This window comes from Bubalus kerabau, chromosome 17, assembly GCF_029407905.1.
Source record: "Bubalus kerabau isolate K-KA32 ecotype Philippines breed swamp buffalo chromosome 17, PCC_UOA_SB_1v2, whole genome shotgun sequence".
NCBI classification, from domain to species: domain Eukaryota; kingdom Metazoa; phylum Chordata; class Mammalia; order Artiodactyla; family Bovidae; genus Bubalus; species Bubalus kerabau.
In genome coordinates this window covers 11,314,065-11,338,595 of record NC_073640.1, presented here as the reverse complement: position 1 = coordinate 11,338,595, position 24,531 = coordinate 11,314,065, and the positions used below count along the sequence as shown (strand labels likewise).

At 55.7% G+C, this 24,531-nt stretch overlaps 1 protein-coding gene across 2 annotated transcripts in view; it reads right to left on the bottom strand.

The window, feature by feature from the left end:
- Nucleotides 1–24,531, bottom strand: part of CMIP (c-Maf inducing protein) — a 211,742-nt gene that overhangs the window by 78,784 nt on the left and 108,427 nt on the right. The window lies entirely within an intron of this gene.

The window sequence follows — 24,531 nt, the reverse complement described above, 5'->3', positions numbered from 1 at the left end:
TATCACCAGTCAGTGCCGGGGTGAGGGTGGGGTGAAGGAAATTCAGTCGCTCATGGCTGAGTGAGCTCCTCTGTCACGGAGAGGAGGTGCCAGGCACCCAGAGGCCATGTCCTTGGCACTCAGGGCCCGGGAAGCCCCACTTCAGCAGCGTCGCAGGCGAGCGTGGCCCAGCTGGGAAGGGGGACAGCTAACACCCCCCGCAATCTGACACAGGCCAAGACGCCCCGAGCGTGCGGCAGGAGCTACCGCCTTTGACTCTTATGACCGTGCCCAGAGCAGGTGCCGGGCCATCCCCCCTGCACGGATGAGGAAAACGAGACTCAGGAGGTCACCTGACTGGCCCAGGGCCGCTTGGCTGCTGGCTCAGGGATCTCTGACCTGATCAGTAAGCTCTGACAAAGCAATGTAAAATCTGGGGCCCAGCAAGCGAATTTTCCCCTAAGGACTGAGGACCTCCATGAGGCTTTCTTTTTTTTCTAAATTAAATTTATTTTTTAATTGCAGTACAATTGCTTTAGAATACTGTGATGGTTTCTGCCCACCACGTTGTTTATTTTCAATTCCTATCTGCCAAAGCTGAGATACAGTGGTGGTGGTGGCTGAGGAGCAGAAAAGGGTTGAAGGCCTAAGCTGCCTCAAATTTCCCTGATACGATCAGCTCCCATGCTCAGGCAGTCAGAAGGACTGATCGATCAATTCATTCGTTCACTCACACAGTCAGTCACTTAACTGAGCACCTGTTACCTTCCAGGCCGCGTGCTGGCTGCCGTGGGATCTAGCAGTGAACAAGACGGAAGCCCAGCGGGGCAGAGAGACAACAGACAGACAGACACAAACACCCAGCGACTGCAGAGTGGTGAGCACGGCACGGAAAACCAGGACCGGCCATAGGGCACCGAGGAACGAGGGCGGCAAAGTGCAGCTTGGCACAAAGGGCCGGGGGTGGCCACAAGCTGAGGGCGCTCGCTCGGGGAGGAGTGAGGCAGGGCGGGTGAGAAAGGCCGTGGAGAGGCGGGCCAGGCCGCACCTGGAGGCACGGGCAGGCCCGGCGGGGCTCCAGGAACGGGTGCCCACGGGCGGGGGGGGCAGGGCTGTGGGGCGCTCTCCAGCATCACTGGACTGCTGCGTGGACCGAGAGGGCGGAAGCAGGAACAGCCTGGAGCCTCCTCCTCGGGTCCAGATGAGCCAAGAGACCGCGGCGGGGGTGGGGAGCCAAGTTCACCCGGCCCTTCTCTCTGGCCCATGGCCCACCCCTTGGCACCAACCCAGGCAACCTCGGTGTCCAGCCAAGACGGTTTGCCAATGCATCCCGGAGGCACGCGCGTGGGCTCCCCATGGCCCCTCTGCCCTGCGCCACAGCCGGCACGTTCTCAGTACTCTGCACAAATGACTCAGCCCCGACCGCACGTCCTGTCCTGAGAAGACCAGCGGCCCCAGGGGCCTCGGGGATTCGTGCGAACAGGCTTGTGCTGCCCGCTGACTGTCTCCGTGCTGGTGTTTTCAGCACAACGCGAGTGGGAACTTTCACCTGCCCTGTTTCACATGCCTGATGTTTAGGAGGTGATGGGTATACCTCCTTGACAGACAAAGGAAGATTTTCCTAAGTAAAAAAATGCCCATCCACGCATAACATACTTGGGAAGAGGCTTTGGTGACTAGTTTTACGTATTAAATTAAAAATAAATTAATAAATTAAAGAACTCTCCTTTAGAAAGCAATGGCACATGCATGCCTGGACGCACTGAAGGTCTTTCTCTCCTTGGCGGCCCACAGCCACCCCTTTGCCTTTTCATGGTCTGGCTGGTTCCTAAACCCCAGCCCACGGTCCCCTTGGTGCACAGAGAAGTCAGAGAATGCGGGCCAGGACGCAGTCGCTTTGGCATCTAGAAAATCACCTGGCCACACCCAGTGACGGGTACGGAAACCCATTCAAAAATCCCACAGCGGTACAGAGTGTGAGCACACGGGGCAGATGTGATTATCGAGCAAATGGCCAGTTTGGAGTCACACCTTGGGCACGTGAGCAGAAAGCCTGGATGCTTCTATTTCCCACCACGGCACCCTGGAGACTGAGACATGGAGAGGCCCTGCACTGCCCACGCCCACACCAAGCCCGTGGGAACACGCTCCAGATGAGCACCACAGGTGGGACTTAGTGTGACGGGGGGACAGCTGACCACCATGCCTGCTTTTCTAGTGACCTGGCTGCAGCGGTCTCAAGGTGGCCTTGATTAGAAGTTTCAGCACAAGCATTTTCGGGAAACACTGGATATAAATAAACACATACTGTTTTTTTTTTTTTAAAAAAAGCAGATGTATTGCTGTTTGAAGTAGTACTGGCAAAAAGCAAAACTTGGAGAATTAATGAGTTCTGTGTTTGAGCCACTTACTTGTGGGTCTTTGTGTAAGTTACCTCTCTTGATACCACTCCTGCCAATGGTAAAATGAGAATTTATTAGGTAAAATAGAATTTAAAGGGGATCCAATCTGTTAATGGCTCAGCACAGCATCTGGAACACACTGAAAAACTCAATAAAAATAAACTATTGTGAGAAACACTAAACTTTTTTATCTCCAGGATCCTCCTCCCCTAAAGCCTAAATTCTAGTCTAACCATGAGAAAAACATCAGACAAACTCCAACCGAGTGACAGTCCTCAAAACACCTGAGCAGTGCTCACCAAATACAAGGTGAGTCTGAGCATCTGTCCCTGTCAAGTCTACGCAGACAAGATGACTAAATGGACTGGAGGCCCATATGAGATGCTGGGACGGAAAAACGACATTAGGGGAAAACTAAGGAAACCAAGGTGTGAACTTCAGTAACAGCACATCAGTATGAGTTCATTAGCTGTGACAAATGTCTCGTGCTTTCGTAAGATGTTAACATTGGGGTGGGGGGAGGGTGGGGGCGGGCAGAGAATTTTCCTGGCGGTCCAGTGGTTGAGACTCTGCACTTCCAAGGCAGGGGGCGTAGGTTCGATCCCCGGTCAGGGAACTGAAACTCTGCATGTTGCACAGCAAGGCCAACCCTCCCCACCCCACCCGGCAAACGAAAAACACAACCGCGGAAGGCACGTGTGGGGTCTGCGGGAGCTCTCTGTGTGTCCCTGCAGCTTTTCTTTGCCTCTCAAACAGTCCTGATGCAAAAGCCTCACCAAGAAAAGCGCCCCGCTGCTGCTACCGCTCCTGCTGACGCGCTTGTCAGCATCGTGGACAGGCCCTGGAGCCCCTGAGGTCTCCGAGGGGTGCGGGCAGCCCGAGACTGGAAGACCCCCGGCCCTCTCTGGATGCAGGTGTCAGCCTGTGCAGGCCGAGGACCTCCTTCATCCTGGGTACTTTCACACTGCCGGGACGCTTTCACAGAGGACTGATAATTCCCTGGTAATCTGAACACAATGATCAGGGCTACAGCAGAGGAGATTCCTGCATGGGGTAAAGGCTGAGTTAGGTAGAAAGGAAAAATTAAATTCTCTGCTTGAGGGGAGGGAGGAAAACCCGCTCTAAGAGGTGTTCTTAAGAGAACATTAAGCAGATGACGAGTTATTGTACCGTGTGGCTCCGTTTGTATGACATCCTGGAATACGCGAGAAGGACAGCGCCAGCTCCAACCAGTGGTGGCCAGCAGGGGCCGAGGGCACTGGTCACCGAGGGGCACGGAGTGGGGGCACCTCTCAGGGCGATGGAAACAGTCTGTCCAACGGTGGTGGGGATTACTCGACCACACACACTCGTTGAAGTCCACAGATGCGCACACGCAGAGAGTGGATTTCACCAAATGTAAATTACAACTCAAACCCGACTAAGAAAGGCAACGCATGAACGTTCAAGGTAATTTGGGAGAAATGATGAATAGGACGAAATCTCTCAGACAGAATCGTCATCAAGACCGCTCATAAGCACTCTGGCAGACCGCAGTGTTATTTTTTAACACCTCACTTTTTGAGGGTCCATACAGTTCTGTAACTTGCCTTTTCCCACACAATGCTGCAGCATATGCCCACCCCATCTTCAGAGATGTTAAATATTCGACCCCGCGAGTCTCATCGCCACTCCAGCCCCCTCCCCCAGACGGCGCGGTGGTCCCGCTCCGTGCTCACACACACAGCGCCACAATGGACGTCCCTGTGAAGCACGTTCTCCTGCTCCGTGTTTAGGATTACTTCCTTAGGCCGGATTCCCAGAAACGGAATTACTGGGACAAAGGGTAAGAGCATATTTTATGTTGCTGCCAAACTGCTCTTATTAAGGAGAAATTAAGGAGAACTGGGGAGCCCTGGCTAAGACCGGGGGCCTTTACCCCGGGCCACCAGCTTGGCTGGGTCCTGTGGGCTGCGGCGGGCCTGCGGATGTAACTGCAGGGCAAGGGTACTGGTATCTCAGAGGCTGCGGGGGGTCCTTCTGCGGGGCGGGGCAGGGTGGGGTTGGGGGGAGGTCCTTCCAAAAGCAGGGTCCTTGCCCCTGGGGAAGCTGGGGGACAGGTCGGGGTGCCTCTGTCCTCTTGCTCTCGGGGACTGATGAGGGGCCAGGTGGGGGCCCTGGTGTAGACAGACCGGGAAGAGACCACGGCCGCCCCCCTACCCCATCACGTAGCACCTGGACCTGTTGGAGGCAGCAGGATCTGGAGAGATGTCATCAAGGTCCCCAGGGACCCCCAAAAGCCCTCAAAGCGGACATTCCAAACCCTGGACCTTCTCGGGTTTCCCGTGAAGCAGGGAGCAGGGTGACCACAGGCGCCCCGCCCCCTCCCACCCCAACAGCCTCTGACCTCGGCTCCTAAGGCCAGCAGGATGTCTCCAGGCTCCGCCTCCCCTGCCTCTCTGGGGAACCCCTCCCTCCCGCCCAGGGCTGCCTGCCTGCTGGTTTCCATGGGGATTTCTGTAGAGGCGAGTGAGGCCCCCAAGATGAGGCTCTGGGCTGATTCAAGACACAAGAAGGAAAATGGCTTCATGCACAAACACTCTCCAAGGCCCTGCATCACCATGGATCGCTCCAAACAGGTGGATCAGACAGGAGCACTCTGGCGTGCAGGGTCTGGCACACAGGAGGCCACTGGCCAGCTCCAGATGACTGACGCCAAGCAGGCTTTCATCAGTTATGGACATTTGGTCTGGGGTCTGGTGGTACCCCAGGAGCTCTGGGCTGCCTGCCCCAGGCCCACCCACCTCGCTCTGTCCCATCAACCACCCTCGCAATAGCCCAGGCCTCCCTGGGGGCCAGGAGGGGTCGCCCAGGGGGCCGTGGGATCGGCAGGACAGAAGGAAGAGCCACCGGCCCCTGGTCCCTGCTGCACAGAGCAGAGGCCGGGCCGAGAGGGCAGGCCCGGAGTCCGGGGCTGGCCAGGGCTGCTCTCCACAGACTGCGCTCTGCAGAGACAGTCAGGAGGCCCTTTTGGGCGCATTAATCACGAGTCCAGCCATGGCAGCTGCCCCCTTTTATGGCCAAACAGCTCAAGAAGTTTAATAATAGAGCTGAGGGCTGATACTTCCACATTCAGACCCTTCCAGCCCCGGCCACCAGCGTGGGCATGGGAAGCCAGATGGAAACCAGGGCCCCAGGGGTGCTGTGCCACCCTGGGGCGTCTTTGATCGGAGTGGCTGATGGAGGCTCTCGAGGGCCAAACGCAAGAGCAGCGCACGGCCAACCAGCAGGTGGGCAAACGTCCCAAGGATCACAGACGCCCCAGGCACCTCCTGACTGACTCTTCACGAAGCCCCTGGGAACCAGGAGCGGCTGGTGTCCCCGGTAGAGGGCGGCCTGAGGCATCATGGCCTGCTCAGCACAAAGGCCACGTCACTGACTCAGAGGCCAGGTGTGGTCCACGGTGCCACATCCCCTGCCCGTTCCGTGAGACGACGGCCCAGGAGCCCCAAGGTGACCAAATGGTGCAGGAGGGGGCCTCTCGATTAGGGCGGTGGGGGGAAGGGGTGTGTGTCACGGGTGCACACAGCTAACTACGGCACGGGGTGATAAGCGCCCCGGTGCCGACGTGAGGTACAAAGGGCAGGCCCAGGGGGAGGAATGCTTTGGAACACTGGGGAAGGCTTCCCAGAGGTGACCTTCGACCCAGTGGGCAGGGCAGTGCCAGGCACTCCCGGCAGAGGGAAGGGAGGGTCTCTGGGCCTGCGGTGTGCGGACCCTGGTCTCAGGACAGGGCTGGAAGATGAGGACTTCCAGGGAGGCCTGGGACAGGACTCTGAGCAGGGCTCAGCCTTGACTGTCCAACCCTCTAATTTCTAACATTCCCTCTCTCTTTTTTTTTTTAAACGAAGGCAGACCACATAAACAGCAAAGTGGAAAAAAGCACAAATACTTGACTGCATTTACTTTTGCATAAGTCTAGGCCGAGCCTGCCCAGGTCAAGACGTGGGCCATCTGCGACACCCCATGAGGCGGGCCCCCTCAAGCCCATCCTAGGAGGACTGCCTGGCAGTGTCTGCTCTTCTCGATCTGTCGCGAGAGCTGGGCCCCCGGGCTGCTGCAGCTGGAAGTGCACGGCCCACGCGCCTGTGCTCTGCTCGGCATCCTGTCTGTGTAGACGTGTGCCCAAAGCTTCCACTGCACGCCGTCTTCCTCCCTACGCACCCCCGCTGTCTGCGGACCCTTGTCTATTTCCAATTTGGGGCTGTCGTGTAGGAAGATGCTGGGAGCATTTCTGCACTTACGGGGGGGTGGGGGCAGGGAACAAGAGCTCCCACTTGGGGAAATACCCAGGAGTGGGGTTGCTCCTGGGCCACCGAGTAAACTGCTTTAAGTCCAAGAACATCGGCGTGTGGGGAGTTCCCGGGAGGTCTGCTGTAAACACAAGCTCGTCTAAGGGCCGTTATTCTCACATACTCATGCCTTAAGGAGAACACAATTCCTGAGTCTCGGGGGTGGGACCAGGTGGGGATGGAGCTCGGTTTTCTCAGGAGTCTTTCTCCCAGGCCTCTGAGGACCGCAGGAGGCAGCACCCTCCTCAAAGCTGGACTCAGAGCCGCCGAGGACATGGCCAGGCGGCCGAGAAACTTTCTCTGTGGCTCACGTGGCAGAAACGGACGTCCCTGTTCCCTTCAGGCCCGGTCTCCTCGCCGAGCTCGCACAGACGCTGCTCCAGGAGGAAAGGGCGTGTCTGCTCAAGACTGGAGCGAGCGCCGAGTTAAAACTAACACTTTGGGGTTGACGTGAGCGTTAACTTAGCTCCCAGATCACAGGCTGCTGTCACGCAGGCCTTAATCCGCTTGCTATTTCGGATGGAAGGATGTCGGCAGGACTGGGGGGCACATGGCCATGTCCTCGCAGACGAGCCAGCTGATGGTGCGAGTTGGCCAGGGGAAAGCTGTGACCTCTGACGGCCTGGAAACAGGGCCACCTGGCTCTAGGCTGGGCCCACCCCGGTGCTGTCCTGTGCACTGTGCTCCTGAGGACAGGGACCCTGCCCCCTCTGCCTGCGTCCGCAACAACTGTCCTGGTCGAGGGCCGTCTGCGTGCCCGTGCAGGTCGTCTTCCCACTGACTCCTTAGAAGGACCCACGAGATGGGTGTCACTGTGATCCCACGTTACCGCTAAAAAAACTGAGGCCCAGAAAAGCCATGCCGCCAGGCTTTCCAGGAGGCGCTAGTGGTAAAGAACCCACCTGCCAATGCAGGAGACATAGGAGACCCAGGTTCAATCCCTGAACTGGGAAGATCCCCTGGAGGAGGGCATGGCAACCCCCTCCAGTATTCTTGCCTGGACAGAGGAGTCTGGTGGGCTACAGTCCATGGAGTCGCAAAGAGTCGGATACGACTGAAACGACTGAGCACACACGCAGGCTGTGCCGCCCGTTGCTAGTGCAGCCCAGACTGGGACTCCAGCCCTTCCGTCTAAACCAGAGGTGGGGAAACTTTCCTGCAAAGGGCCAGACAGTAAATTCTTTAGGCTTTGTGAGTCACGCAGCCTCTGTCCTAACAACTCAACAGTGCTGCCGAGGTGTGAAAGCAGCCACAGATGGTAGACAAATGACCGTGCCCGCATTCCAATAAAACTTGATTAACAAAGACGGGCGGGGGACGGGGCAGGTGTGGCCTTGGCGCTGTTTCTGACTTAAACCACTCAAGAGGAGTATAAACAGGTGATGGACAGATGGACGGGAGAAAATGAGTGGACCGTTCTCTCTCCTCACTTTCTATCTAGGGTGATGTCAGCATATAACCTTTACACGTGGAAACTGTCTTTCACTTACGCTTTGTCATCAAAGAGAACTTCAGGCCCGGGTTCACCCCACTCTCAGCCTAAGGGAGAGAAGGAGCTGGGCTCCTTTTTACAAAGCCTGACGATGCAAAGGCCTTTGCAAGCATCAGCGATCAACGCACTGAGGTGTGCGGCCCCATTCCTCCCATTTTACGGATGGGCCTGGGAGGCGCCAGGAGGCAAAGTCAGCTGCAGGGGAGCCGTGGAGCCCAGACTGGGGTCCCGACTCGTCTAATCCCCGGAATCGCTGCTCCGCCCTGCGATGCTGGTAACAAAGAAGGCCCTGGAGCAGCCGCCAGCCTGCAGCAAACGGAAGAGGAGGGAAGAGAGGGCAGGGGAACGAAGAGGCTCTTGGGGACGCAGAGCACGAGGTGCCACTGGGTCTCCTGCTCTGGACACCGGCTCTGACGCTACACAGGCCGGCCCGGGGGCCTATTGTGATCCGCTGAAGTCACCAGAGGCGTGCCCGTCAGCACAAGCAACAAGTGGACTAAGGAAAAGCTCTAATTAGACATGCAAACGGGGCAAAGAGAAAACGCGTGGCTGGTGCTGGCCCCCAACACATTGCAAGATCCGAAAGGCGGCCCATGACAGCCTTGGGGGCGGGGCTGGGGGTGGCCCGTGGGTACAAGCCTGGCCCAGGCCGGGCACGGGCGCGCCTGGCGCAGAGTTCTTCTCTCTGTCGGTTGTCATTTCCAGAAGGTGCTGCCCTGTGCTAGCTGCAGCAAGGCGGACGTGGCCCTGTCTGGTCAGGGCTGCGAGGCTGGCCTTTCGCATGCCGCTCAGGACTGTGTGTGCTTTTGGGGTCCCCGGGAGGGGGTGGCACCGGGGCATGGCCGGCAGCTACTCTGGCCCCAGACGTTTCTCAGCTCCTGCCGTCTCTGACACTCTGTGAGACAGAATCTGGGAGTGTGATCCAATCTGGGACAAGAACTTGCAAAAGGTGAGCAGGTCTTTTCTTGCAAAGAACGAGCGAGACAAGAGACCCTACAGGCTGGGGGTTGTGGGGGTTAGTATGGTCTGGGGGTTGCGGGGGTTCGTGCGGCTCTGAAGTTTCAACAGTTCACCTCCCTGGAATCCCAGCATGTGGCTGACTCTCTCAGCAAGGACTGAACGCCGCGAGTGAGGACTGTGCACCTACTGTGTGCCAGCAGCCTCACCATGGCCACGGACAGTGGCCTAGCATCAGCTACCACAGCCCAGGGTAGAATAATCCAGATTCTAGGCAGATACCCGGACAAATCCACTACACCTTCATGCTTCTGAAATCAGATTAAAACCACCAAAGGATCGCTACACACCTACCAGAATGGCTCTTAAAAAAAAGACACTATCAGCACCTCACACACATCAGTATGGCCACAAGCAAACTAAAACCAAAACCCAGAATATGAACAAGTGTTGGTGAGGATATGAAGAAATCGAAACTCTTGGGCACGGCTGGTAGGAACAGAAAATGCTGCAGCTGCTGTGGAAAACACTTGGAGTTTTCTCAAAAAATGAAACACAGAACCACCGTACGATTCAGCAGTTCCACTTCTGGTATACACCCCAGACAACTGGAAAGTAGTTACTCCAACAGGGAACAGATATTTGTACAGCAGATTCACAGGGGACTGTATTCGATATCCTGTGGTAAACATAACGGAAAAGAGTATGACAAAGAACGTATGTGTGTGTGTGTGTGTGTGTATGTGTGTGTGTATAAAACTGAGTCACTTTACTGTACAGCAGAAATTAACACAGCATTGTAAATCAACCGTACTTGAATCAATTTAAAAAAAAAAAAAAAAAAAAGGATCTAGAAAATTCCAAAAAGCAAACCAAAAAAAGGACGGAAATTTGAACACACGCTGCAACATGTATGAACCTTGAGGACATTATACCAAGTGAAATAAGACAGTCACAAAAGAGACAAATACCATACGACTCCACTTACATGAGGAATCTAGAGTAGTCGGATTCGTGGAGACAGAGAGTAGAGAGACTGCCAGTGGCTGGGGGTGGGGGTGGGTGGTGGGAGTTGAATCAGTACGGAGTTTCAGTTCTGCAAGATAAAGAGCTCTGGAGAAGGATGGTGGTGACGGGGGCATGACAGCGTGAATGGACGGATGCCACAGAACCGTATGGCTAAAATGGTCAATTTTACATCATGCATATTTTACCACCACAACAAAAAAGACTGGGGGAAAGTGATAACAGTCAGTGACAGTGCGATGAGGGAGACCAGCACTGCTAGTGAGAGCAGGAGCTGGTCCCAGCCCTTTGGAAAGTAACCTGCAGCGTTTGCGAAAGCCGACTCTCCCCTACCTTCTGCATTCCGGGACCGCCACTCCCAGGTCCTCACAACCAGACTGCCCCCCACACGTCACCATGTCCCCTGCGTCACAGAAGCACTTCACAGGCACCCATCGATAGCAAGTAGCGAAATGAAGGTGTATTCACCCAGTGCAGAGCTACGCAGCCGTGAGAACAGAGGACTACACGTCTATTTAGCAGGGTGATGAGTTTCACCAACAGAAGAGTCTGTACTGTGAGAGTCTGTTTACAGAAGGTCCAGACGCTGGCCCAGGAGGGTCTCGGGAGTGGCCACCCTCTTGGCCTAAGCCAGGACACAGAGACAGGGACATAGCCGATGTGCAAATCCACTGAGGCGCAGGCTTAGGAGCTGTGGGTTTCTCTGTAGGTATTTTACACAACTCAACAGAAAACGTGTCCTTTGAAAGATAGGATTCCTTTGGACTGATGGTTTCCAATAACAGGACAAGACCCTGGTGGGCGCTGGCAGGATGACTGTGACCCCTCCTCGCCGGGCACGCTGCATCATTCGACAGAGAGTGCCCACGTGTGCCGGGCACACACCAGGCTGGGGGGCGGTCACGGCCCGCAGGCTGAGAAAAAGCTCTGTCCATGTGCACACTGCACACGTCTTTCCAATGTGGGCAGATGCCGTTCCTACGAATATAAATTTGCTGAGGAGCAAGACTCAGTTCGGGTATTTTATAAGCAAAATACATAGGGTGTCAAGTGGCTACAAGTTCAAGTGAAACAAAGGCAGGGCGGGAGGGAGGCCAGGCTTTGGCGTGGCCACACAGTTTCGAAAGAAAGCTCAGAATGCGGACAGCATCACACAGAGATCCACTGGGACGCGCCGGTTCCCGAGGCGAACCACCCCAGCCTGAGATAAGACCCCCAGATGGTGACAAAAAGACCAGGCTAACCAGCTCTTCCTACTAAGGGTCAGAGTTCATGGAGGCAGCCCTTTCTAGGGGCCCCGTTGATTGACAGTCCTACCTAGAGCCTCTTAAGGAGGTTTAATCCATGAACAGGGAAGAAGAGAGAGAGACGAGGGTGAAGGGGGAGGGTCTATCCCGCGAGATGGACTTGTGTGCTCTTCCTGGTCAGAAAACAAAAGCAATGCAAAGCCATGTTTCCATTTTTCCGCCTAAACAGAGAGCCGGGGCAGCCAGACGAGGCTCGGGCTGATCGGCGTCTCTGGGGATCAAGGAGCCCCTTCTGTGAGACCCTTACCTGCCTCATCTCACACAGCAGGCATCTGAGATTCTGAGAAGCCGCCAGCCTCCGGGAGGCAGGCAGGCTTAGGCAAATAAGCACAATCGCTCTCCGGGAAGCATGGCTGGCAGCCACCGCCGGCGCCTTGCAAATCACAAGTGGGGACTTCTTGATTGTTCTGCCTCAGATCCTGCCTGGGGGCTGCAGGCTTCCACCCGAAGGTTCCAGGCCGAGTGACAGGCCAGCCGCTTGCGCACAGGCCTGCTGACCCTTCTCCAGGGAAGCTGGGCCACAGGGCCTCTAAGACGTGTGCAGGCTCCTGCTCAACACCCAGAGGTGGGATCTCGAGGACCACGGCTTACAAGTCTGCTTCTGAAAAACATGTGTCCACGTGAACACCTACACTGGGGTGCTTCCAGCAGCTTTCTCTGTGACTGCCAAAACCTGGAAACAATCCACGTGTCTTTTAGCAGGTGAGTGGATATCGTGCGGTACATCCGGCACAAGAAGGAAACGAGCTATCAAGCCACGAAAAGACAAGGAGGAAGCTTAAATGCCTGTTACTGAGGGAGGAAGCCAACCTGAAAAGGCTGCATACCGTGTAATTCCAACAATCTGACCTTCTGGAAAGGGCAGAAATCTGGAGACAGAGACAAGATCAGTTGCTGCCAGGGGCTGCGGGGAGAAGGGGTGAGGAAGGGATGGATTTTTTAGGGCGGTGAGAAGTGTTCTGTGTGATACTGTAGTGGTGGACACACGGCCATTACGTATTTGTCTACAGAACGTACACCACCAGGAGGGACCCCTCCGCCTCAGGCAGGCGACGGGCTTTAGGGGATTGGGGTGGCGTGTCCATCAACTGGGATGAATGAGCCGCCTGGGCGGGGGTGCACGGGACAGACACAGGTACACAGGAAATCTCTGTACCTTCGCCTTGATTTGGCTGTGAACCTAAAACTGCTCTTAAAAAAAAAATGAAGACTGAAAAAAAAAACCCAGAACCTGCTCCCCTGGCAGAAGAGGCTGGTCACTTCAGGAAGCCAAGTGATCGGGGATGTGGACTCCAGAGGTCTGGATACCCATCCCAGCTCTACAGCCCACCGGCGGGGAGGCCTTGGGTGGCCAGCTCGCCTTCTGTCACCGCTAGGACGGTCACTGGGACCATGATGGTTACGACGTGGACGTGGACGCTTGGGAAGCCAAGGAGTGTCTACGCAGTGGCGCTGGGGGTGCAGAGGTCAAGTGGGCCACTGAGTCCCGGTCCCTCATGTCCAGACGTGACGCAGGCAACCACCTCACAATCTGACCCTCAGGCATTCTCCCTACCAAACAAAACCTATCTGTGACGTAATAAACAGAAGTGATAGTAAAAATATTTAATAGCCGAGACAGCCTGGGAATGAACGAAACGGAACAGACACCAGCTGGAAGCAGCTGCTCCCACGTCCAGGTGCAGCCCACAGGACTCCCGCCTGTGGCAATGGGTCATGCACAACCCCCTTCTCGCCCCTCTCTCTCCACCCAGCAGCATTCTGGACCACTGGTGTTGCCAAATCCAACGGAACACACTGTACTGAAAACCCCAAACCAACCAACTCTGTAAGTTTGGTCTTGAAGACTGTTCCCTTTTCCCTGGGTCCCAAGGGATGTATGTGAATCCCTGGAATTCAGCCATCGCCCCTCTATGGGTCATCTATCTGCTTGCTTCCTTTACCAACTTAAAGCACCCACACTGATACCTTCTCATTCACCGTCAAGCAACTGCTCCAAGGAAAAAAAAAGTCTAGAATTAAGGACCTCTCAGTTGAGTTGGGCAATGGCACCCCACTCCAGTACTCTTGCCTGGAGAATCCCATGGATGGAGGAGCCTGGTGGGCTGCACATGGGGTCGCTGAGGGTCAGACACAACTGAGCGACTTGACTTTCACTTTTCACTTTCCTGCATTGGAGAAGGAAATGGCAACCCACTCCAGTGTTCTTGCCTGGAGAATCCCAGGGACGGGGGAACCTGGTGGGCTGTCGTCTATGGGGTCACACAGAGTCAGACACAACTGAAGCAACTTAGCAGTAGCAGCAGTTGAGTGGGGGAGTCATAGATCATCCGAAATCCATGGGTATGACACCGGCAGAATTGAAGGCGTGGGAGTCCTGGGGAAGGTGAACTAACCAATGCAAATACAGGGTCATTCAAGAAGCTTTCAGAGATTATGAGCTACCTGACTTGGGTTTTGAAGGGTGAATAGGAGTTTATCCGGCAGAGATGGGAGACTGAGGGAGATGAGTTGGAAAAAACTATTACGATCCAGATTATGGAGTTCCTCAGATGTCTGGCTGTAATTCCAAAGGATAACTGAGGAAGGTGGGATTCGATTCCTCAGCACAAAAGACAGAGAGGGAACCAACATGCGTGAGCAGGCCTTGTAGAGAGTGACTCATTAGGTTGCCCCCAAAGATGGCTGTTGCTATGCGTCTGCAACTGGGCAACCAGGTGAGCCACGAACAAACCACGTCCCTCCGTTATCGACGTTGCTATCAGAATAGTCACGAGTCGTCACCTCTACAAGGAAGAGCTGCACAGCAGTCCCAGCAGGTCTTCCCTCTCAGGCATAAAGGACCACGGGGGGACGTCTTGCCCTGTCCATCAAGAGCATTTCTAAGCCTGAGTTACCAAAACAGTGGTGTGAAAAGTCACCTTCCACTACTCAGCACCCTACTTAACACAATAGATTCCAAAATCCGACCTCTGAGGGACCCCTGAAGTCGGAAGGTTAGGTGCAGTGACCCCACTCACTACAAGCAGCTGTTTAGACCCAAGCAAACCCCACATCCCTTCTGGAGAAAGACAGACCCACACATAAATGACTCAGTGACGAGCCGCAGGTGCTGGTGAGAGGGGGCAGGGACGGCCGAGGGCCAGAGCGCCAGCTGCTCGTTCACTGGGCCCCTCGTTCACTCAACAGACCAGCAGCGCCCTGAGCCCTGTCCTCCAGCAGCTTGCAGAGGACGGGGGCCTGGTGAGCTTGGTACGGGGTGACACTGAGAGCCGCATGAGGGCACAGACTCTCCCGCGGGCGTGAAGTAGAGGACGACCACTGGTTCTGCAGAGCAGACTCTGGGGAAGCGAGTCAGGAGTCTGCTGGGACAAGGGGATGGAAAGGCGTCTGGGGCAGCTTCTGGGGTGGTGGGGAGCGGGCGTCACTGCAGGGTAGCTCCACAATGGGGGGCGGCTGTGAGACCAGAGAGCTGGGCTGGGCCGGGAAGGCCCGGCTACAGACTCAGGCAGCGTCCTAGACCTCTAGGCGGGCAACGGGCAGGCTGGCGACCCAGGCAGAGGAGCTGCCAGGGGCCAGGGAAGAGGCCTGAGCGCTGCTCGGTGAAGGGCATCTGCAAACTCTGTGGTTTGGCGTGAACTTCTCTACAGAATGGGCTGAACTCTTACTGACGCAGGCGACAACGCAGATGAGCCTGGAAACACCACGCTAAGTGAAAGAAGCCAGACACAAGAGGCCTCCGAGCGTATGGCTCCATTTACATGAGACATCCAGAATGGGTAAATCCAGACAGACGGAAAGCAGATCTGTGGCTCTCGAGGGCTGGGGAGTGACTTAGAGAGCGCCGGGTAGGGGGAGGCGGGGTGCCTTTGGAGGTGACGAGAGTGCTGTGGAGCCAGATAAACGGGGTGTCTAAGACACCGTGACGGTACAAAAGGCCACCAAATGGCTAATTGCATGTTATGTGAGCTTCACTTCAATTTCTAAAAAGTTCTGAATACATGTAATGAGTTCCAAGAACTTTCTAGACTGCAGGGCGATGGTGGAGCAGCAGGCCTGAAGCCTCTGCCCCCCTTTCAGGGCTCACGTGAGGGTGTCTGAGCTCAGTGGCCGGCAGCGTTCCTGCTCTGGACGGGGCGGCGGGGCAGGGGTGTCTCAGGGGACTCCTTCGGAGGCCATCTCAAGAACAGAAAATCATCTCTTGGCACTGAATCACGTGTTGATAATTCAGATGATGGATGGCGCCGGGCTGGTCTGTACAGGATGAAGCCATGGTTATTTCCAAGAGCACCGGCCGGCCGGGTGGGACGAAGCGAGCCACTGTGTGTGACTGCAATCGGTTGATGTCAACAAGCTCTTAACTCCAGATCAATGGCCTCATCGATTTCCATGGAAAACTCTATGACCACACAAGGTAGAAACAGGGTCATTCTTCTGGCAGAGAGAAGGATGGTTTTATATGTGCACACACACACATGTGCATACACACACGGGCACACACACACACATGTGCACGCACGCAGGCACACACACAGACACACACACACACACATACTGCCTGTACTCTGCTCAACATAAATAATCCCAAAACTTGATTAAGAGTCTGTTTCCTGAGCTTCAGACTCACAGTTTATTCATTCATCAAATATTTATTGAAGGCTTCCTGTGTGCCACAAAAGTGCTTCCAGACTGTTCTGGGTGTTTGGGGACACATCATCGAACGGAACAAGGCCCTTTGCCTCAGTGGAGGGCTTACGCTCTAGCGATGGCCTGAGGGCACCACCCCCTTGATGTCCTCCAGGCTCCCCCAGATCACCACCCAAGCTGTGCCCACCCAGGGGGTCTCCCCGTGGTCTTCCCAAGCCTGCTATGTGGCAGCACCTCATCTAGGTGGCCTCCTGCGAAGTCTAATGACTGTCTGACTCCCGGCCCTAAGCCCTGAAGTCAGTTCATCACCAAGGCCAGATCTTGCTGCCCCTTATCCCATCAACTGACGCGCGCCTCCCCAGGCTCGCTCCTCCAGTTCTGCCGCCTCTCATTTCCCTTCTAGAACATGGCAAAGACTTCCCGGCCGGAGCTCCCGTTTCCAGCTTCCTCGTCCCACCTCTCTCTGAGGGGACGCTGCCACCAGAGGTTTGCTCCCGAAACGCACTGGCTTTCCTTGCCCCTCTGCCCCCGTGACTCTGGGTAGCCCTGCTCTGCCTTCAGAGAAGAGCCCAGCCCTCTGGCCCTGCACCCAGGAGCTACCGTGAGGTGTCTCAGATGCTCTGGTGTCTCCCGGAATCCAGAGCACCTGTGCAACGTCTAAGAGCAGAGAGGAGCTTGGGTCCAAAGAAACTTATTTCCTCAAACCCCAACTGGGGGCAGTGGTGAAAAGAAGGACTCCGAGACAACAGGCCTTCTCTGGGGGCTCACTCCATTGCCCCCTCCTCCGAACTTCTGACCCGACTGTGGGAAAGTCTACTGATGACTTTCATGGAGGGCTGGTCCCTCACTCTGCCCAGGGACAAATATTCCCCATGATTTATTTTTAAGAAGCAAAATCAGGCAATGATTGAGAAAGAATTCAGATTTAGACCCGGACAGTTGCTCCACAAATAACAAGAATAGCCTGGTGGCCGATCGCAGTCAGGGTCAAGGAACAGAGCCTCCTTTGCTGCCAGCTGGGACCGCAGCTGCCGGAGAGGCCCCCAGCCCCGACCTCGGGGCAGGACTCGTGACACGGGGGGGACGTTCACACAGACGAGAGGCTTGGGACTCTCCCGACGCTGCTCGCCGTCAGTGGGGAGACACGGGGACCAGGCAGCCCAGATGTTGGCAGGGTCCTGTTTGCAGCCCCAGGAACAATTCCCTCTTTCACGGCTCAGGCAGGCCGCCAAGGTCAGAGGCAACACCAGCCAGGGCTTACCCTCCGTGCCAAGGCCCTTTAGAAAAATTTAAATAATTTTAGATAGAAATGCCTCCTCTTTCCTTGCTGTAAACAGACCATTCAGAATATCCTCTGCCCTTTTCTGGATGACATTAATTGCCATTCCGAGCATCCGTGACCACACACTGCCCCCGTCAGGAGCTCAGGATTCAGCGGTAAGCGGCAAGCTGGCCCTGCACTCAAGGCCCCAACCGCTGCGCATTTCTGCACTCGCATCTCCTTTCCATCAATTACCCACCTCCCCCAGCCTCAGCACTCCAAGTGTTTGTGCTCCCTGAGGACTGCATGTCGGTTCGTGAAAGCCCCCCCCCCACCCCCGCTCCTCCTCCCAAAGTCGCTGTCTCTAGTTCGTGGTCTCGGGAACCCAAGCAATACACTTGTTGGGGCAGTCCTCAGGGTGTGAGCGAATGAGACCCATGGGCTCGCAGTGTAGCGGCCACTGCTTCTCAGCACGCGGGCCTTTGATTTCTGGGTCCCCACTTGTCCAGACCCGCCTGCCCTTCTCAAGCTCGGTCTGGTGACTATTTTTTAAAAGTATCACCTTGGCCCCATCAGGCTCAGAAAGATAGACAGGGGCTGACCTGTCGAGACAGCACATAACCATGCCAGGCAGGAATTCCAGGGTGCTGACCGAGCACTTGGAGTGCCAATGTGGGAGGAGCATGCCCTGGGTCCCCAGGCCCTCCAGGGAGGAGGCAGAGAGCAGGAGACAAAGGCCCTAAGCTCTGGGAGTCTGACTCCCTGGGTTCAAATCCCAGCTCTGTAGCGTCAGAGCTGTTGGATGTGAGGCAAGTGGTTCCATCACTCTGTGTCTTTGAAACATCTCCACCCACCTCAGAGTGTTATTGTGAGGAGCAAAGAAGACAAGGTTCTTAAAACGCGAGGCTGAAAAATTCCCCTCCAAGGTACAGTAGCCAAAAGAATTGAAAACAGGGACCCAAACAAATACTTAAACATCACTGTGCATAGCAGCGTATTCACAAGAGCCAGAAGATGGGGATGACGTAGAAGTCCACCAATGGATGAACGGACAAACCAAGTGTGGTCTGAATACTATTCATCCATAAAGCAGCCCGTTACACACTGCAACATGGATGAACCTTGAAAACATCAGGCTAAGTAGAGCCAGACACAGAAGGCCACGTATTGTACGATTCCGTGTATCTGGAGCATCCAGAATATGGAAAACCACAGGGGTGACAGAGCACAGAGCGCTGGGGCGGCAGGGAAAAGTGAGGAGTGACCGTGAAGGAAGACAGAGCTTCTGCTGGAGATGGTGAGATGTCCTGGAGGTGGACAGAGGTGGCGGCTGAACCACAAGGATGTAATAGGCGCCTCTGAACACGTCCCTTTACAATGCGTAATTTCACGCGGTGTGATTTTCACCTGAGCTTTAAAGAGCTTCAGCTCAGTGCCCAGCACACAGCCCAGCGCCTGGCACACAGCCCAGCACCCGGCATACAGTCAGTGCCCAGCACACAGCCCAGCGCCTGGCACACAGCCCAGCGCCCGGCATACAGTCAGTGCCCAGCACACAGCCCAGCGCCTGGCACACAGCCCAGCGCCCGGCATACAGTCAGTGCCCAGCACACAGCCCAGCGCCTGGCACACAGCCCAGCGCCCGGCATACAGTCAGTGCCCAGCACACAGCCCACTGTGTCAAAGGCTCCAGCAGTGGGAGATTCTGCGGCTCCCTTCTTGGAGTCTCAGATTCCTCACCGGTCCACCAAGTGGGTCTTGCATGGCCGTGACCTCATGGGGCTGCTGAGGTGAAGAAATGAGACAGCGTGGGCAGGTGCTTGACATGGGGCCTGGACGGTGGCCAAAACATTCAGCTTGTGATGCTGGGGGTCCTTAGAGGCAGGAGGAGGCGGGGATGGGATGGAGACCCGGTGCAGGGGCTGGTACATGAGGCATGTCTGAAGGCAGACACACCTTCCTTGTTTACAAGGATCCAAAGAGGAGTGAGAACCCTTCCAAATCCAGAGACGCGGGCTCAATTCTACCAGGAACAACGCTGGTTCCTCACCAAGTCTTAGCTAAGTGCTTTGCAAACCTATTGAATCATTTTGTCTTTTTAAAGCACCAGACCCTTTTTTCAGATGCAATCTGTGCCCAGAGTCCCAGTGGGTAAAAGGTAAGGCGGGCACCTCCGGCGGGAAGCAGCAGGGGAGGGCCTGGGCGGAGCCCCCAGAGCTTGCCCCACCTAGCCCTGGTCCCTCTCCTCACACCCTCCTAGGGACACATGCAGGACCCAGCAGGTTCCTGCTGATCCCTTCAAGAAGGAGGCTCAAGGTGAACCATTTTCAGTACAGGACAGAGGTGCTTTGGAGCTAGACACTGCCTTCTGAAGTCTGGAGGGCTGCTCGTGGGGCCAGGAGAAGCAGCTGCATCTGTGGGTGTCTCAAGAGAACAGAGCAAGGGCTGAAGGGTCTGAGGCAGAGGGGTGGGTGTGAGAGCTGCCTGGGGAGGCGAGCAGCCCCGGGAGGCCACTGCACCTGTCTCGGCTGACCTCAGCAGCCCTCACCCTCATCTTCCCGCTTGTTGTTTAAAGTGAACATCACTCAGTCGTGTCCGACTCCTTGCAACCCCATGGACTAGCCAGTCCATGGAATTCTCCAGGCCAGAAATACTGGAGTGGGTAGCTTTTCCCTTTTCCAGGGGATCTTCCCAACCCAGGGATCGAACCCAGGTCTCCTGCATTGCAGGCAGATTCTTTACCTGCTGAGCCACCAGGGAAGCCCAGGTAGATGACTATTCACCTGCTCTATCAGGCAGGGGCACCCTCCCCATTTCTGGGCAGAAGAAACAGAGGCACAGAGAGGTCAGCGTGCTTGCTCAAGGTAAACTGGACCTCTTAGCTGAATTCGCAAAGAAAAACTGGGGCTCAGGAGAGGAATGTCACTTTCCTGAGCTGACGGAGCTGAGCAAGACCTGGGACACTTGTCTCCTGACTCGTAGCCAAGCGCCCCTTCTACCCTACCGCCCTGGCCTGTCCAGAGAGCTAAGAGAGACCCAGATGGGAAAGTCAGCAGGTGATGCTGGGCCTTGCCAGCCAGGGTAAGAGCGCATGGCTTCGGGGCCCGAGGTGGCCTGGGCTCGGCTCCGCCGTCACCACTCCCCGAGGGCCAGTGTGCAGGCAGCTCTGACTCGCCTGCAGCGGCACCTCCCTGCAGCCGCCACCGGCGGGGAGCAGGTGTCACTGCTTCCAGGCCACCGTCCCCAGAGACAGCAATGGAGCGTGCCTGCACACAGCTGTGACGTCTTCCACGTGAAAAAGCCCAGGGCGTCCCTATCTAACTGGTCCAGAAAGTTATCTGCCCATCAGCTGATCCATGAGGATGTCACACCTTCAGGGCTGAAGGGACCAGGGGGAAGGGATGGGAAATTCACAGGGACAGCCCTCTCTAACGTGGGTTCTGAGATGAGGCTGGTTTTGGACAGAAGAGAAAGGTAGGACGGAAGGAGGAAGACAGGGAGGGAGGGAGGGGTCTCACAGACAAACACATGTGGAGAACCGCCTCCCTGGTATTCTCACTGAGCGCTGCCATTCACGGTGACCTATTAAAGGCACTGGGAAGGCCCATAACCAAAACAGCTGTCTATATCGTGTTCACGCTGCAGAACCTTCGGTGTGTTTGTTTTGCAGTTGCTGTTAATCTTACTTTTTGCTGGCACACCTATTAACATCGTGGAACAAAACTCACTTTAGGAAACAGAACTCACTTTAGGCTAAGATATGCCTGGCACCACCAGGAAAGGGGCAGGAGCAGTTTGAGTTTCTTCATTTGGAAGGAAGTCCTTCTCAACAGCAAGGAGATCACCGGCCTTCTTAAGAAACTCTGATGCAATGCTGTCACGCTCAAAAAAAGTCCAAACTCCTCAGGACGGTATTTGACACCCTCGACAACTGGGTGCTGTCTCCTCAGTATCACCTCCCTTCCCTTCACCACTGATCCCGATGTTCCCCACTCAGAACCCGCTGAGCCTCCAGAAAAAGCCCTGGTAACAATCTCGTGGGCTTCCCAGGTGGCGTTAGTGGTAAAGAACCCACCTGCCAACGTGGGGGACATCAGAAACACGGGTTCGATGCCTGGGCTGGGAAGATCCCCTGGAGTAGGGCATGGCACCCCACTCCAGTATTCTTGTCTGGAGACTCCCATGGACAGAGGAGCCTGGTGGGCTACAGTCCACAGGGTTGCAAAGAGTCAGATAGGACTAAAGCAACTTAGCATGCACACACAACAATCTGCTGAGCTCACCAGGCAGGGGGAGCTTTTCAGAGGTAAGAGAAAAAAAAATCACATACGTGTTTTCCCGCAAGGAAGAGGGAGCGTGCTGAGGGACTGTTAGTGAATTCGGTGCTGTGGTACCCATTTTACAGATGAGAAAACAGAGGCCGGGACCCCTTCTCAGGCCTCTCTTGGGGTTTCCTGCTCTTGAGCTGACCCAATGCAGGCGTGCTGGCAAGCTGGATGGAAGCATCACGCCGAGTCTCCTCTCAGTGCTCCAGAAGGACTCCATCGGGTGGACTGTTTCTCCTACTTCCTCCCTGCACCCGCCTAACTCCAGAGCACTCTTATTCTCCAAGTTGAATGTTATGGCCCACTAGTCCCCAGGCTGGGGTTGAGCGCTTAACATTCTCCCCTGACTTTCGTCTCTGAACACTGTCCAGACACCCCTCTGCCCTCATCCAGAATGAAAGACGCACACAGCTGAACCTCCCCTCCTCTAAAGCTGATGTGATAATGAAGTTTGGGGTGCACTCTTTTCTCTCTGAGAGCACTTCAGAGAATTCTTACGAGCTGTGGTCTCTTATTTGCTGAAAGATGGGGTCCCCACCCCACAGAGCTGTTCCAGGGACGAGGTGAGACAGTATCTACTGAGCGCTCGGTATCTACTGCACCAGCCGCTCAGCAAGCGTTTCCAAGCATCTGCTCTCATTCTGAAACACAGCCCATCTATAAAACGTATTCAAGTGCTAGTTAAATGATGTAACTGCCCCTCCCCTGTGAGACCATCACAGAGTCCTGCCCACACGGGTCGGACCCCACGCTCACAGGGCTAGGAAGGGCCCAAGGCAGGACTAGAACTTGGAACTCCTAACTGCCCACACCCAGCTCGGAGAGCTCTGGCTTGGAGCTTCCCAGCTGTCACACTGGCAGAAATTCGGCATCCCCAGGGGGACCAGGGAGGCGGAGGCAGGGAGGGGCCGCGTGTCCCGGGCTGCGTGTCCCAGGCCGTGGCTCAGCCCTGAGGACCCACAGTCACGGTGCTTGCTTTGCACTAATGGATGAAGTCAGCCTCCACATGGGACCTGCTTTCCTGGGGCTCAGATCCTCACTCTGGAGACCCACTGGCTGGACTCGGGGGGTAAAGAACTCTGTTCCCTGCAGCCCTGCGTGGGCCCTGCTCTGAGTCTCCTAGAAAACCTGGGCCGGTGACAGCTTTGGAACCGACCGCAAGCATGGTGGGTGAGGGCAAGGAATTCAGTGCCAGGATCAACGCAGTTCAAGCTGGCGTCTCGGGAACGTTCCAAGCCTCATAAAGCTGCGGAGGTGACGGAGGCGTTGCCGCTCCTCTGCTGTGTGCCTTAAGTTTTCTGTGCCTCAGTCTCCACCTCTGTATAATGGGAATGATAATAATAGGTCCCTTGTTTGTATGAAAGGTAAATGAGGTCATCAGGGTAAAGCGTTCAGCAGGTACCGGTGGCGCTAGTGGTAAAGAACCCGCCTGCCAATGCAAGATATGTGGGGGTTCGATCCCTGGGTAGGGAAGATCCCCTGGAGAAGGAAATGGCAATCCACTCCAGCACTCTTGCCTAGAAAATTCCATGGATGGAAGAGCCTGGTGGGCTACAGTCCATGGGGTCGCAAAGAGTCGGACACGACTGAAGTGACTTAGCGTGCACACACAAGCACACAGTAAGCTCAGTACACCTAAGTTCATCTTAGATATTATGCTATAAGGCAACTCTCCTTGAGAACATTCCGGAAGTGGCAGGGCATACCTCTTTGAAGCCCATGCTGCTAAGTCACTTCAGTCGTGTCTGACTCTGTGTGACCCCATAGACGGCAGCCCATTAGGCTCCCCCGTCCCAGGGATTCTCCAGGCAAGAACACTGGAGTGGGTTGCCATTTCCTTCTCCAATGCATGAAAGTGGAACGTGAAAGTGAAGTCGCTCAGTCATGTCCGACTCTTAGTGACCCCATGGACTGCAGCCCACCAGGCTCCTCCACCCATGGGATTTTCCAGGCAAGAGTACTGGAGTGGGTTGCCAGTGCCTTCTCCATGAATTGGGAGCTATCAATATCCCCTCTCAGGAGGACATGAGAGAGATTTCAGCAGGTGACAACATTATATAGAATATAGAAACGGTCCTACTCCAATAGAAAATAAAAAGTTGGAAAAAAAAAGTTCCTCCAGCAACCACTTAATGAGCTCCTACTGTGCACAGGGCCCTGGGGATGCTCCGGGGACCACACAGTCCCTGCCAGGGTCTGGGACCTGTCAGTGGGGATGGTGCCCTGTGCCCCAGGGGTCGCCCACGTACCTCCCCGCGTGGAGCACAGCACCCAACACCCCAAACCGAACAGACGGGTGAAAGAAAAGAGCAAAGGTCAAGGGCTACTTCAGCTCAAGGTCAAAGCCTCTTTCTTACAGAGAAACACCCCTCACCTTCCCCTCCCTCCGCGTTCCAGTGAATCAAAGCTTCCCGACTCATGCAGGACAAAATCCTCCAGCGGTTCTCCACTTTCGCCAGAGCGTCCTCTCTTCCTGGCAGGTCGCGCAGACACCGCAGGCCCAGGACAGGGCCTGCCCGGTCTGACTAAGCCAACATGCCAGGTGCCAGGCCTGGCACCCCCCACGCTCCAGAGCTGCCAGCAGGAGGACTCCCGGCGTGGGAAGGCTGCCGGGCCAGGCCCCAGGTGGCTGGGATGGGCCAAGAGCTTGCCAGGGAGCCACAGGACAGGCACTCCCGCACCCTGCAGTCAGACACTGAGTGCGGGGAAGCAGGCAGGTGGGCACCCTGGCAGTGCCAACACCCCCACCCCACCCCCAGGATCAGCGCCCCAACACGGCAGCCAGGAGTGGCGACGGGGCACCT